Here is a 13,714-nt window from a genome sequence, read left to right on the forward strand (position 1 = left end):
TAAAAATCAGGTTTCATCAGCTATTTGACACGAGAAGTCAAAAATAATGAGATTATTTCATCTAAAGTTTGAACAATATGAAAATAAAGCTACAATGTGTGTGGGGCAAGAACGACATTTGCTACGTGAGTACCATGAATTGAGTTAAAATCCTGACATTTCCTGTTCCATATTAATAACTTCTTTCATTTTGCTGACCACACAATCCACATTTGTAAACAGCATGAAATAACACCTTGTGTTACTTTTTGCAGGAGCAGACCCCAATGAGGACAGAGATGTTTTCAATGCAAACGCTTCCTTAAAAACTAATTTTCACCCATCCAGTTTCCATGTACCGTAAACAGGCGCGTACGCAGGAGAGTGGACACCGGCTGCGGTGGCACTGCAAACGGGGCAACCAAGGCTCCCCTCTCCTCACTGGAGGTCACTGTCCATAAGTTGGTGCCGCAGAGGGCAATGCACCGGAACAGGAGCTTAATGAGAATGTATATGTGCAAGTACCTATGTATACAGAAATGTAAAAACCTGACTGGTCCAGCGTTTGGCATTGATCAGAAGGCTTTTGCACCAAATGACATCTTCAAATTCACCATTAGCTGAACTCTCCTGGATCACTCAGACCAAACGGTGAAGTCATTTGGCAGGCAGCCTCCCCGCTGTGTCCTGTGAAAGGCTCCCTGGTCAGAGGTCCCACAAGCCCGAAGACTGGGGGAGAAGACAGCCACCCTCATCACAACCCCACTGCCTTCATCGTAATGCAGAGGCCTCTGCAGGAGACTGCTGGAATGCAGAACTCAGGGGAAATCACAATAAGAATGAATTTCATTGTGAAATGGTGGTGAACTAAGAGTTTCAGCACTAGAAACTCTTAAAAATGTTACTGTAAGAAGACTGAAATATTGAATCCCCCCCCTCCGTTAGATGGAGCAGTCACCTTCTCCCATTCCCACCAATTCCTCACCCGCCTTGACACTCACGGTCACCTTGTCCTTCTGCTGATTCACTTGCAGATGTCAGGGAAAGTGACACCCCAGAGCAGGATGCCCAGACCTGAGAGCTCAGGATGGTGGTACCATGACCCAAGGAGCGCACTGGTGGCTAATCCTTCTGCCACGGACCCTGGATGCCTGCTTCCCCCATCAACTTCCAACAAATCGACGCTTTACAAGCAAAGTTTGTTTTAGAAAAAAATTCCTGACTTGTTATGGCCCACAAGCGTTCAGCACGTATCTGTAGTCCACATACATTTTACAAAGAAGGCACTTTTAATTGATGTTGCTGAGATTAGAAAGTAGCAAATAAGCTATGCGAGAAACAGAAGGTGAGCTAAGGGGGGCCCTGCAGAACACAAATGGATCAGTTTTGCTTTCGTCAGGAAATGAATATGCAGTATGGCATTGACTGTGGTAAAAACACTTTTATGACACAAGTATGTAATAGGGATGGTAGTTTCCAACTGAAAAGAAAACTTGCCACTGAGAGCTCCATGAGCTTTCTTTATCCTTTTGAAATGTGGCAAAAATGAAGGACAAAGAATGGATGAGAAATGCACATATTTGTGATAAATATAATCTATTAAAAATGGTCTGTTGGGAATTTTGGTGCATTTTATTAATATGATTACTAATTTAATTGATATGGTAATTATTAATATAGGTAAGTAGTGCTACTCAATAAAAGAAAGAAAAAGTGCTTAAGCCTCCAGTCTGTGTATTTGCTAAGTGAGATATTTTGTGAGCCTCTTAAACAATGGTTGGTGAGACTGAAATCCAGGGAAAGCCAAAGTTGCATGGTGAGGAGCACGTGCCCTGATACTCCTAGGAACAATTTATAGTTAATAGAACTGAATGAGCCATTTCTTTCAATTATTTTTAATCATAATCTCAAGTACCTGTGTTATTCAAATCCTTAACAGTGCTTACTGGATTTCCAGTGGTACTCAGTGTTTCAGTTGTAACATACTAAAACCTCTTGGTTTTTTTGACAAATTTGCACACAGGTGTTGTACACATGGAAATGAAAATTAATAAATGCCAGAGATGCCTAGCTGATAAGGCAGAAATAAGTCATTCACATCCAACATCCCTCAGTCTGCTTTGTATCACATCATAGGCTTTTGACTCCTTGAAGTTTCTTTTCTCAGAGCTACTTTACAACCCTTTTCTAGTGCTGTTGCCTAGTAATCAGTTAATGAAAGCACTTTTCGTGAAAGCTGTATTACCCAAACCATCTAGGTGCTCTGCTGTTAAGTTCTCTATTTAAAGCCTTGAAAGGCTGCCTGTTGGGCTGACATCCTGACAACATGGTTATTATTGGTATTTGACCTGTTCAATTAGGGCAGTCTCTTCTGTTTGACTGCAGAGCTGGGGTACAGTCAACCTGGAGGCATTTGCAGCATTTTTGTGTTTATGTACATTAGCAGAGAGAGGCCATTGATAGTTCTTTGTTTTGAAGATGAATCATGGGAGACTTCCAGGTTGCTCCCTGCCAAGGTATAAAGCACGTACCAAATTTCAGATAGTCCCTTACCTGCTGTTACTGTAAAGGCAGTCAGATGGGTAGTAAATATACAGAAAAAGGCAGACCCTCTAGGTCTGAATACGCAGTCTCTCTGAAAGTCTTAACACTTTACACCATTAATTGTCACCAGCTATATTTATGCAACTTTCTTTACCATTTACTTGACTAGCACCTAGAAAATAACCTTTCCAAGAGTTAATCTTTTGTCGCTGTCTCCAAACACACACAAACACCAAACTAGAGAGCAACATTCATGGTGACACCACAGCTGGTGCTATTCTGAAACCACATCAGCTGGCAGAAACCCATGGGCTAATGAAGCACCAGAGATTTCTTCCCAGTGTCTCCACAGTATTCCTCTAGCCTAGAGAGTGACATTCTCTTCTCTTGAATGCTGGCGCTGGGTTTGGTGCGTGGGAGGAGATGAAGGAGGAGGGAAACATTGTGCTGAAGGTCTGCAATTGAAAACAGACTTCTGATGCACCCTGCATAACACTGCTGCCCAGGCAGTAGGCCAAAAATTTTGGACAAGTTCAGTTTTAATGAGGTGCTTGGAGTTTTCGCCTTTCTGCTTGTGAGCTGGGTCAGCCCTCATAACCACAGGTAGATGGTTTCGTTGTTTATGTTAGGGTTGGTGCAATGCTAAGTGTGTTAAAGCTCCACTTCTCGCTATTGCATCCCTAAATTCAAATAGCAACATACATTCAGGGCCTGGGCAACATCCAGATGCGTGTAATTAAAAGGCATGAAAGTAGGTAGATGCCCAGTTGCATGAGGCAACTCATGTTCCTGTCTTCTCTTATTTCTTAGGATATTCCCTTTACACATATAAAACCTATCTGAGTGGCTTGGAGGAATGATTTTGTTTTCCATGTGATGAGACAGGAATAATCCATATTCCCATTTGCCTCTGAATGTGTATTTCCACTTGCCCACCTGCCATGGGTGCCTTTTCCCCTCTTGATGCACTACACATCCTTTGCCCTGGCTTCATTGAGGGGTGCTTGTGGAGAGCCATCCTGGGGCAAATACTGTGCTCTCAATAAACAGCCATATGCCAACTCAGGTCCTCTCCAAACTCTTAAGAGCCCTGGTGATCCAAGCTGAAAGTCTAGCATGTGTTTTGGAGATGCTGCCCACAGATCATCCTGGAAATAGCTGTGTGGCCAGGAGGTGGGTGAGTTGTGCTCCCTGGTCCCTACCCCTGCACTGCTGTTCAAACACAGTAGTGAGAGAACAAGGCTGCCTTATGGAGATGGAAGGAAGAATGGAGAGAAATTCCATAACTGTTTGGCTAGCAGCCCTCTTTCAGTGCTTTAATTGTTCAACATCTTCTCAAGACATGATAAATGACCTGCCCACACCAGCGCTGCCTGAGCACGTTTCCTTCTTCCTCCTGGCAAACCAGCGGGCAGGATCCGGCAACTGTCTGCTCTGCTGTCACTCACAGCTACCAAAGGTGACCTGAGAGGGGAAGGGTTAAAGAGAGTACACAGCAAACCTTGGGGAGTTAGGAAAACTTTACAAAACTTTGGGGTGGAAATTAGGTGATGGTTTGGTCTTTATGGCATTAGAGGAGAAGCTCGTCTCAGCAGAAGGGTGTGCGAGCTGGCTCTTCTGCCGCAGCACTTCCTTGCAATAAAATAGAATTGCATCACATAAAAACCGACAAGGTTTTAACTGATTCGGTATGCAAGCCCCGTGAAACCAGAGCTGTGTGGAATGGTGGGGCTTATTCTATCTGTCAGGTGGTATTTCATGCACCCTGTTAGTGGCAGCAGCTGAACTCCTGGGCACGGGCTGTAGGAAGTGTTTTAGGGCTGTAGGAAATGGTTTCAAGAGCATTCAAGAATTTTCTGGATGTCTGTCAAAGGTGGCCCAGGCTGTTTTGAGGGCAGGAGGCTCAGTTCATGCCTGCACAAGGGCATTTCTAGCATCTGGGAGGGCGGTTTCAGGGCTGCAAAGGTGGTGATGGTCCGAGTTAATCATGGAACAGACAGAATGCTCTATTATTGGACATCTTCCACAAAGAAACAGAAAAATTGCTGAAGGATCCAGTCAGATCAATTTTGCCAGGTTTCCAGTATCCCTGTATGACATACAGACGGACAGATATTTGCCATCAACAACTCATATACTGTCATTCACAAGAAAAAAACCCAGCGCTTTGGCAGACCTAAAGCTACACTCCTTGCACACTTCATGCTTCTCATGACTGCCCTGCTGTCTAGGTCCTGCTTTTCCCTGCCACACTCTGGCCAATTCTTGTAGTTTTAAAATCCAGTTTATTCTTACATTGTTTTTTCTGCCTTTTTCTGTTGCTCTGTGTGGAGACTGACACATGGCAGGAAGAAACGGCTGTCAGTTCAGAGGCTGTTTGGTTCTAGGCAGTTTGCTATGGGAGGAGAAGAGCGACACAGCAGGGAAATATTATCTTCTATGTTTTCTTTTATTTCTCCAGACAGAAAGTTTTTTGAAGCTGTTATGTGAGTAAGAAAAAGTCTTACTTTTTCTTGACAACTTGTGGTTGTCAAGACAAATCAATTAAAAAAAAAAAAAAAAAAGGACTAAGCAATGAAGTCTGATCACCTTGTGTGGAGTAGGGAAAGGAGAGATTTATTTGGAAATTAGTTGTGTACTAGGACTGCCTTCATGGACGAGCAAATGGCTTTGCAGAAGGTGGGTCTAAGATTTCAACCCCAGCCTGGGAGGGGTCAGTAAAATAAGCTGAACAGCTTAAAGGCTCACCAGCCTGGGTGTAGGAATGCAAAGAGTGGGCCAGCCTGGTGGGAAGGCGTGAGCCAAGCTATGTGTGGCAGTCAGCTTGGCTGCTCTTGCCAGCGACACCATGCCTGGGGGAGCAGGTGAATTTCGACTGCAAACCCTGAGAACCAGGGTTAGAGCAGCCTAAAGAAGGCAGCACATCAGAGCCTGGCAATTTTCTTATTTCTGCAAGATCCTCCTTCAGCTGCACCTAAATATAACCTGGTGGCACTGACGGGCCCCGAAACGCCAAATCTGGGCAGGATTCAAGCTTCCCTGCCACCCTTCCTAATCCCTGGCTCAGGTGGCTTTCCTCTGGTTTGAATGTGGCTCCAAGAAGAGAACATATGTGTATGTGTTGGTGAGAAAGGCAGGAGGAGAGTGACAGGCAGAGGGAAGAGAGACCTATCCAAGGATGGAGCAAGTCATCATCCCCGTCATCTGCTGGCACCAGTCTGGGTTGATGGGAACAGGGCTCCCTCAGGTGATGGCTCTACTACCCACGCCTTGCCACCAACAGCTTTTGGGTCCCTCAGCTGGACAGCTTGGTGTACCTCCGGAGAAGGCACAACTGCCCCTCTGCTACCATCACACACAGCACAGCGTGCCCTGAACGAGGGAGGAGGTTGTGTGTCTGCTCAAGGTGGGTACTGAAACACTGAAATGTAGTGATGAGATCCCAGAACAGTGGGCAGTGTTTTCTTCCATTTCAGTATTTGCTCTGTGCCTGTCAAGAAAAGGAAGATTTTTATCATAGTGAGCAAACACAGCAAAAAGCCTCCTATTCTTTCTTCTAAAGAGTTTTCTTTTACTGTGGAGCACCACAGAGATGCTCCTTCCTCCGGTGGTCCCTTTCCAGAAGGCTCATCAATTTGTCTTTTGTACTTGGTGATGTTTCTGGCAAGTTTGGGATGGGAGTCACGTCTCAGGATAGGTTTGCTGGCATGGGAGATCTAGTATGTTGTTGGAAGGACTGGAGGGAGACTGAAATGCCTTCATCAATAACGTCTTTCACATGAAGTAGCTTCCTGCTCCACGGAGTTGTAGGCTCAAGTCAAGCAAAATCAGTTACTTGTTGTTCATCTATTTTTATTTCCTCCGTGTGGTTTGCTGCAGTCTTTCTTTACCCAGATGGTCTAATAAATTGCTGTCACTAAACAGGAGTCCCTGAACAGCGATTCCTAAACTCTTCCTGTTCTTTAACTGTTTAATGAGAAAATATTTTACTTTCTTTATATTCTGCACATTTGCTGGAGTTGTTTTTCAGTTTCTCCCCTGGAACCCAGAGGATCCATAGATATTTTTGTTTGTTTCACCAGCCTTCAAGCTGCGTGATCAGACTGCTCAGAAAGGTCTCCATCGTCTTTAAAAACTGTTACCAACTTTGATCTGTGTGTGTTTGCTGAGAGCCCCTCTGAGGGTCCAGCCATGTCAGTGGAGGTAACTTGAAAAGGTCCTGGGCAGATTGGCCAGACAATGTTTGCATTATCATTGTGTCCTCTTACCTTTTTCCATTTTGTTAATAAGGGTTTGTATCTAGCTTTATTAGCTTTACATCTTCCAGGAGTTTTCTTGTGCTGGGCAATGTCAGAAGTTGACATTGGCACATCTTTGGTCTGGGAAAACAGATCTTGTTGATCCATTGATCCAAAGCTCTGCTTGTCCAGGCTGTGCCACCCGGGCCAGCGTGGGCTGCAGGGGGCTATGAGCACGCCCGAGCTGGGGACAGCCCGCCACCGATGGAAGCGCTGATGGAAGCGTGGTGCTCCGGCGTCACGTTGGTTCCAGCCTGCATTTCTGTGCAGCAGAGAGTAGGAGTTTGGCCCTGGGAGAAAGCCAAGATATCGAGGCAGATTCTTGAAGGTGCCAGCCAGGATGTCTGCATAAGGAAACTGCTACGATGGGGCTTATTTTAGCAATGTGACAGAAACAGAGTTCTGCTCTTTTTTTTCAACAGATTGGATTTCTCCAAATGATTTCCCGATTCATATAATGTGATTTTACTCATAACAGAAAGAACAAGAGCCATGACAGTTCTCTGGCCATTCTGGCATGTTACAATGGCATTTCTGTGAACGGAATTTCCTGAAATAATTTGCTGATTTTTAATTATAACATAATAACTAAAACATCTACAACAAGTTCAATTTAAACATCTCAGAAAATGTAAAAAATATCAATGCTGGTGAACCTTAAATGCTGCAGAATAATGAAAACTTTTGAACTTTCTTTGTGTGAAATGAATTTCCCTGTTCTCCAGCCAGTGCCAAAGCTGTGTGACCTGGGAGCATGGCACAAATCCCACCTGATTCCCTGCTGTACAAAGGCACATCCAGGGGTTTCCAGAAGTTTTCCAGACTTTCTCTTTGTAGGGACTTGTGCTGGTGGGAAGAGAAAATCTGGTAAGTGGGCTGGGCTGGGGCTGGGAGTGTGGGGGAAGGGTTCCAGGGCTGGAGGCCTTCATCCAGAGCGCCTCTGGGGCAGGGGCTGACCAAACCAAGGCGGTGGGTCCTTCGCCCTGACCGCAAACTCTTCATGGAATGGGTGGCTGCTGTTAATGTTGGGTCTCAATCAAAACCTGCTAATGAGCTGCAAACATTGATCCCATTTTTGCCTCTGAGAAAGATACAGGTGCCAAGTTACATGTTTATGGGAAACAGAAAGATAACAATCTGGAGAAGCTTTTTAGTCTGAGATTTCAAAACTGTGGATTACCTTACCTGAGCACAAGAATATAAATTAACTGGCTATATACTCTCTAGGAAAATAGGAAATATTTGGGACTGTGCCTAAGGCCCATGATAATTTCCAAGGTTATAAGTTTACATGTCAAACTACTGAAAAAAAATCTCTTGCATTTAGGTGATACTCAGCTAGAACAGAGGCTAGATTTTGGACATGGCAAAGCCAGGGTCTAAGGAGAGGGCGAGGTTTTTGGTGACCACCATCCATCATGGAAACCTGCCTGATGGGTGGCAAGGAGTGTGTTGGATGCTTATGGTTCTAAAGGCATTGTTTCAGACATCTTCCCTTTCCAGCTGTCCCACAGGATTACTGCAAAACTGATTTATGCAGGCTTTGGACAAGATATAAGGATTTATTATTGCTATTAATATATATTATTCCCTTAAACATTTTTCTGAGTTGCTGTAGAAGTGTTAAGTGCACTCTTGCAAAAGAAGAAGAGGAGATTCCTTCCCTGAAGAGCTTTCAGCACAGAAGGCAGACTGTGATTAGCAGTGCAGAGAAAAAAAACCACAAACATCACAGAGAAGAAAGTGGAAAGCTGTGTTATGAAATTGCCAGCTGAAAAGCATGCAGGAAGACAGGCTGGTTAGCAGCAGCCCTGAATGACAGGTGTGGTACAGTGTCCTGCTTGTGCTCTTTCTCCTCTGGGTTAGAACAGGAAGGTGATGACCTGGTGTATTCAGCAAGCCCTGAAGCTTTAGCCATACGAGGCTCAGCAACTGCTGTGCACAGGAAACGGCAATGCCAACAAAAAGAGCATCACTCCTAGCACTGCCTTCCTCCTGTCTGAGGGAGCCAGTCCTTGGAGGGAAGCTGTTGGCTCCCACCTCTTCCCACTTCCCACAGGAGCCCTGCAGACGCAGGTGTTCCCTGTATGCCACCCTCTGCATCCAGAATCGCTTCATCTCCCTAGTGCCATGTCACAGCTGTTTTCTGCTCTTCCCACTGTCCCATTTCTGCATGCTGCTGCACTCCCCACACACAGTCCCTCCTGGTGATGGCTCTGGTACGTAATGCCCTCACAAAAGAGACTAAGTAAATAACTCTTTGGGTAATCAGTCTGTAAGCATCTCAATACATCCAGTGTTTTCTGGCCCTGTCCTTGAGGCCTGTCAATATGAAGGTGTGAATACAGAAGCCTTAACCATATGAACTTCACTTGTAACCTGTGGTGTCTCTTGCAGGAGTGAGAAGACCATCAGCGGTCTGAAGGGCAGCTCTTTCTACAAGCTCCAGCTCTCCAGCAGAGCCTTCTCTAACACTCAGATGTGGCATCCATGTGGCACTATAAATAACCCATCTTATTGCCTCCTCTGGAATGATCACACCTCATACAGTGTAAGATCAGCTCCAGAGTTTAGGAGCTTTGGTGGCTTCTTCATCCATCCCAGTAACGAATTGGCTGGATGGTCACACTCAAAGAGTTGCAGTCAGTGGCTCAATGTCCAAGTGGAGACTGGTGACGAGTGGTATTTCTCAGGGGTCCCTACTGGGATAGATGCTGCTCAACACCTTTGTTGGTGACGTGGTCAGTGAGATTGAGTGCACCCTCAGCAAGTCTGCAGACGACCCCAGGCTGAGTGTTGCTATCGGCACACCTGAGGGACATGATGCCATCCAGAGGGATCTGGACAAACTGAGGAAGTGGGCCCACGTGAACATCATGAGGTTCAACAAGGCCACGTGCAAGGTCCTGCACCTGGGTTGGGGCAACCCCCAGTACCAATGCAGGCTGGGGATAGAATATATTGAGAGCAGCCCTGAGGAGAAGGACCTGGGGGTGCTGGTGGACAAAAAGCTCAACATGGCCTGACAATGTGCGTTTGCTGCCCAGAGACCCAGCCATAGCCTGGGCTGCATCGGAAGAACTGTGGCCAGCAGGTCGAGGGAGGCCCACCTGGAGCACTGTGCTCAGCTCTGAGGCCCCCAGCACAGGGACATGGACATGTTGGACCAAGTCCAGAGGAGGCCACAAATATTATCAGAGGGCTGGAGCATCCCTCCTGTGGAGACAGGCTGAGAGCTGGGGTTGTCCAGCCTGGAGAAGAGAAGGCTCCGGGGAGACCTTATAGTGGCCTTCAGTCTTAAAGGGGCCAACAAGAAAGGTAAAGAGGGACTTTTTACAAGGGCCTGTAGTGACAGGGCAAGGGGGAATGGCTTTAACCTAAAAGAAGGTTGATTCAGAGTAGATATAAGGAAGACATTCTGCGCTGTGGGGCTGCTGAGGCACTGGCACAGGTTGCCCAGAGAAGCTGTGGCTGCCCCAGCCCTGGCAGTGTTCCAGGCCAGGCTGGATGGGGCTTTGAGCAACCTGGTCCAGTGGCAGGTGTCCCTGCCCATGGCTGGGGGGTTGGAACTGGATGGTCTTTATGGTCCCTTCCAACCCAAACCATTCTATGATTCTTTCCCCCTTCCCACCTACACCTAATTCACACACAGCGCACATGAATGCACACTTTTCCATTATTTTGGAAATTCCCACCAATAAGAATAAGGCAATTCTTGTGTAAATGCCACCTTTCTATGTAAGGAAGGCATTGTAAGAGCAAGAGACAGCAGGGTGGTCTCAAGAAGCAACCAGTCTGGAGGAAAACACTAATGGGGTTGTGGGGGGGGGGGGGGGGAACCCCACCCCACGCCCTCAAACCAAAAAAGTTTCATGAGGATCCCTCAAAGCTCAGTCACCCCTTCCTCAGAGACAGTAACATTTCAGAACAACCCATTAGATAAAGAACAGACTGATACAGATCTACTCAGAAATGAAACTCACCTGTAAAAAAGCAGGGAGTTAGACAAAGGGAAAACCAGTGTGGCCTGCGCAGTTACACCTGCAGCAGCACTCCCCGAGGAGCCGTGCAGCGATGCCTTTCGTTCCACCTACAGCCTTCAGGGATGTGTGTGTGGGGAGGTTAATGCACTGTCCTGCTGTGTAGCTCTAGCAAAGCTCTAATAAAGGCTCCTACCCTCCTACCCCCTTATCAAATGATTTTTGTCCATCCTTCCCTCTCATTTTCTGCCATCGCGGTATGGCCAGGTCAGTGGTGGGAGCACAGGGGACCCTGCACGTACCCTCAGCGCTGGCATGCTCAGGGACCTGTTGCTGGCCATGCTGGGCTACCAGGGCTCGGGGCTGTGCTGGGAGCCCCTTGCCTCCGACAGACCCCAGCAGCGTCAACTTTTCAGTGCAGGTGCCGCCTGTGTTTGGTATCCGGCACCAACTGAGACACCTCCTTGGTGCTTAAATAATAATGATGGATTTCTGCTCTGGAGTGATAGCTTGTGTTGTGCGGCTGGGTTAATGCATGTCAGCTGTCATCGTCCTTGTCAGCCACTGCTGTCAGTGAGCTGAGATAAGTAAATCTGTGATGATGCATATCCCAGAGAGAGCAGGGATTAAATATTTCATCGTTTCAGACACTGAAACGTCTCCTAATTTGCAGTCCTTTTCTAGCGGTCACATCCTCTCAGATCGCTGCAGCCCTGGGGGAGAGCGCAGGCTGCCTGGCTTCTGGGACTGCAGGGCAGGGGATTGCCGGCAGCAAAGTCCGTGCAGCTGGGGCGAGCCAAGCTGCTGCTTCAGTCCTGGCAAATTTAACAATAAGCAGAAACTCAAGGAAAAATAAAAACCTCTATTTTTTCTGATGTGCCTGATTAAGGCAGTTGAGCTTTTGTTACGCAGAGCAGGGAGAGGTGGCCTAGCACCCACCTTGGGCTGTCTCTGGGACATGCTGCTGAGCATCTGGTGCCATGGGCTGAGCATCTGCTGTGGTGGGGTGGCTCACTCCATGTGGGCAACACTATGGAGAGCATCAGCCATGGTTGTAGTTAGGTAAAGGTGGTTGTTTCGTGGTGCTCCCAAAGTGGTGGGTCACCAAACCCTGGAGATGAGCTTGGTGGTCATTCCTACATCCTACGTCCCCTGCAGCACCATGTGTCTGTTCTGTTCTCCGAGGTTTTTCTCACAACCCATTGCTAGTAAAGTTCCATATTATTATTGACTGCTTGAAGACAGGGAAAAATGCCATCATTTAGATTTCTTCACTCTCCTGGGCTTTCCTGGTACTGCCTGTAGGAGCTCTATATTGGAGGGTTTTTCAGTGCAAAATACCAATTTATTGATACTGACGTTTTCTCAGGTCCTTCTTGTTTTTATCACATCAAAGCAGTTATTCTAGGGGGATGTGGAAAATGAAAGCAAGTGCTCTGGTAAACAAGGTCTTGCCTACTTTGGAAACTGGCTTTTTTAGAGTAACTACCTAGAGAACCAAATAAAAATGAAAATGTCTCCTTCTCCGTTCCACACCAGAAGGGAGAGAAGACCTGTCCTGTCAATGCTGCTCATGAAATGAAGTCCTTGTTTTCCAGAAAGCCTTAATGAGCCACAAACCTTCACAAACCAGGGAGACATACAAACACGAGCTTCTGAAAAGCCTGATTTCTTTCTTATTTCCTTCACATTTCCTGAGAGCTAGGGGTTTTCTTTGCAACTATGATGAACAGAAGGGTTTTGGTGGTTGGTTGGTTGTTGGTTTTGGGGTTTTTTTTTTTGAAAGCTGAGATTCAAGTGTAGCATGTGACTCAGAGTTGGGACTTGGGAAAAAAATAGCATGAGCAGTTGTGACAGTTCTAAACCTGTAGGTAACTGCACAGGCATTTCATCTTCATCCTTTCCTCCTCTTTATTTAATCTAATCTCCTCCCTTTGCTGTGCTTTTTATCTGGACAACAGATACACAGTATCGTCCATATGGGTACGTTCCTAGGTCTGTGGTTCTGCTGACTCTGGTATCTGAGGTCTGAGTAGCTGGAGCCCACCAGAAAACAAGAAGACAAGTGTTGAGGCTTTGCAAGTGGACCTTTCTGCTTCCCTGTTATGTGAAGTGACCAAGTCAGTATTCTTCTGCGCATTGCTAAGTAGCAGCATTTCTGTGGGTTTTTTTTTCATGCAAGAAAAATGTAGTTTGTGCTGTCTTAGATAAAACCAGCATATTTTATGAGATGCATTTCCCTCAGGCCTCAGGGAATAGAATTTGTTCTGTAATAAGAGACCAATGTGTTTTAATTGCTTGTTGTAGACTATTACCTGTTAAATTTGTCTGAGACTGTGACACCAGCAAAAACCGTCTTTTCTGTTTTGCTTCTTTCTACTTTAGAGCTGTCAAATAATTTCAATATCTAAGGATAAAACATGACAGATGACTCAAATATGTGGCAGGTCATAAAATACTGATCCTTCATGTTACCTGCTAATGGAACACACATTACCATGGGTAAATCTTTAACTGGGATTCCTGACTTCTGGTTGTTATAACACTAGTTTAGCTTGCAGTCTAAAATTATGAAGTAATGGGTTTTGTCCCAGAAAATGTTAAAGCCTGTCAATAAGGCATCAGATTTACTTGTCTTAAACTAGTGCTTTTTATCTAGACTCCCAGCCATGTTTTCTGTTACAACCTACATCTGCTGGAAACCCTTTTGGACCTTTCTATTTCCTTTTTGACTCAGCAGAGCCAACTCGGCTTGTAAGATCATACGATAATGAGAAGCACTGTGGATCTGTCAAGGATTTCCCATTGGGATTTTCTTTCCCAAGTTAAGAACCTTCTCTTGATTACATATGAAAGAAATAAATCATGTTTACTAGATTATCTTTTAGGACTTTGGAATTTTCTGCTAAGCTT

At 45.8% G+C, this 13,714-nt stretch overlaps 1 protein-coding gene and 1 long non-coding RNA gene across 3 annotated transcripts in view; one reads left to right on the plus strand and one right to left on the minus strand.

Annotated features, from left to right (window-relative positions):
• The window catches only part of LOC119147975, a 64,459-nt gene extending 62,459 nt beyond the window's left edge, over window positions 1–2,000 (plus strand). The window contains exon 3 of the long non-coding RNA XR_005104257.1: window positions 255–2,000. This is a non-coding gene — a long non-coding RNA (uncharacterized LOC119147975). The remainder of the gene's footprint in view (window positions 1–254) is intronic.
• LHFPL3 (LHFPL tetraspan subfamily member 3) overlaps window positions 1–13,714 on the minus strand; it is a 252,163-nt gene that overhangs the window by 2,884 nt on the left and 235,565 nt on the right. The window lies entirely within an intron of this gene.

The sequence above is a fragment of the Falco rusticolus genome, chromosome 5, assembly GCF_015220075.1.
Source record: "Falco rusticolus isolate bFalRus1 chromosome 5, bFalRus1.pri, whole genome shotgun sequence".
NCBI lineage: Eukaryota > Metazoa > Chordata > Aves > Falconiformes > Falconidae > Falco > Falco rusticolus.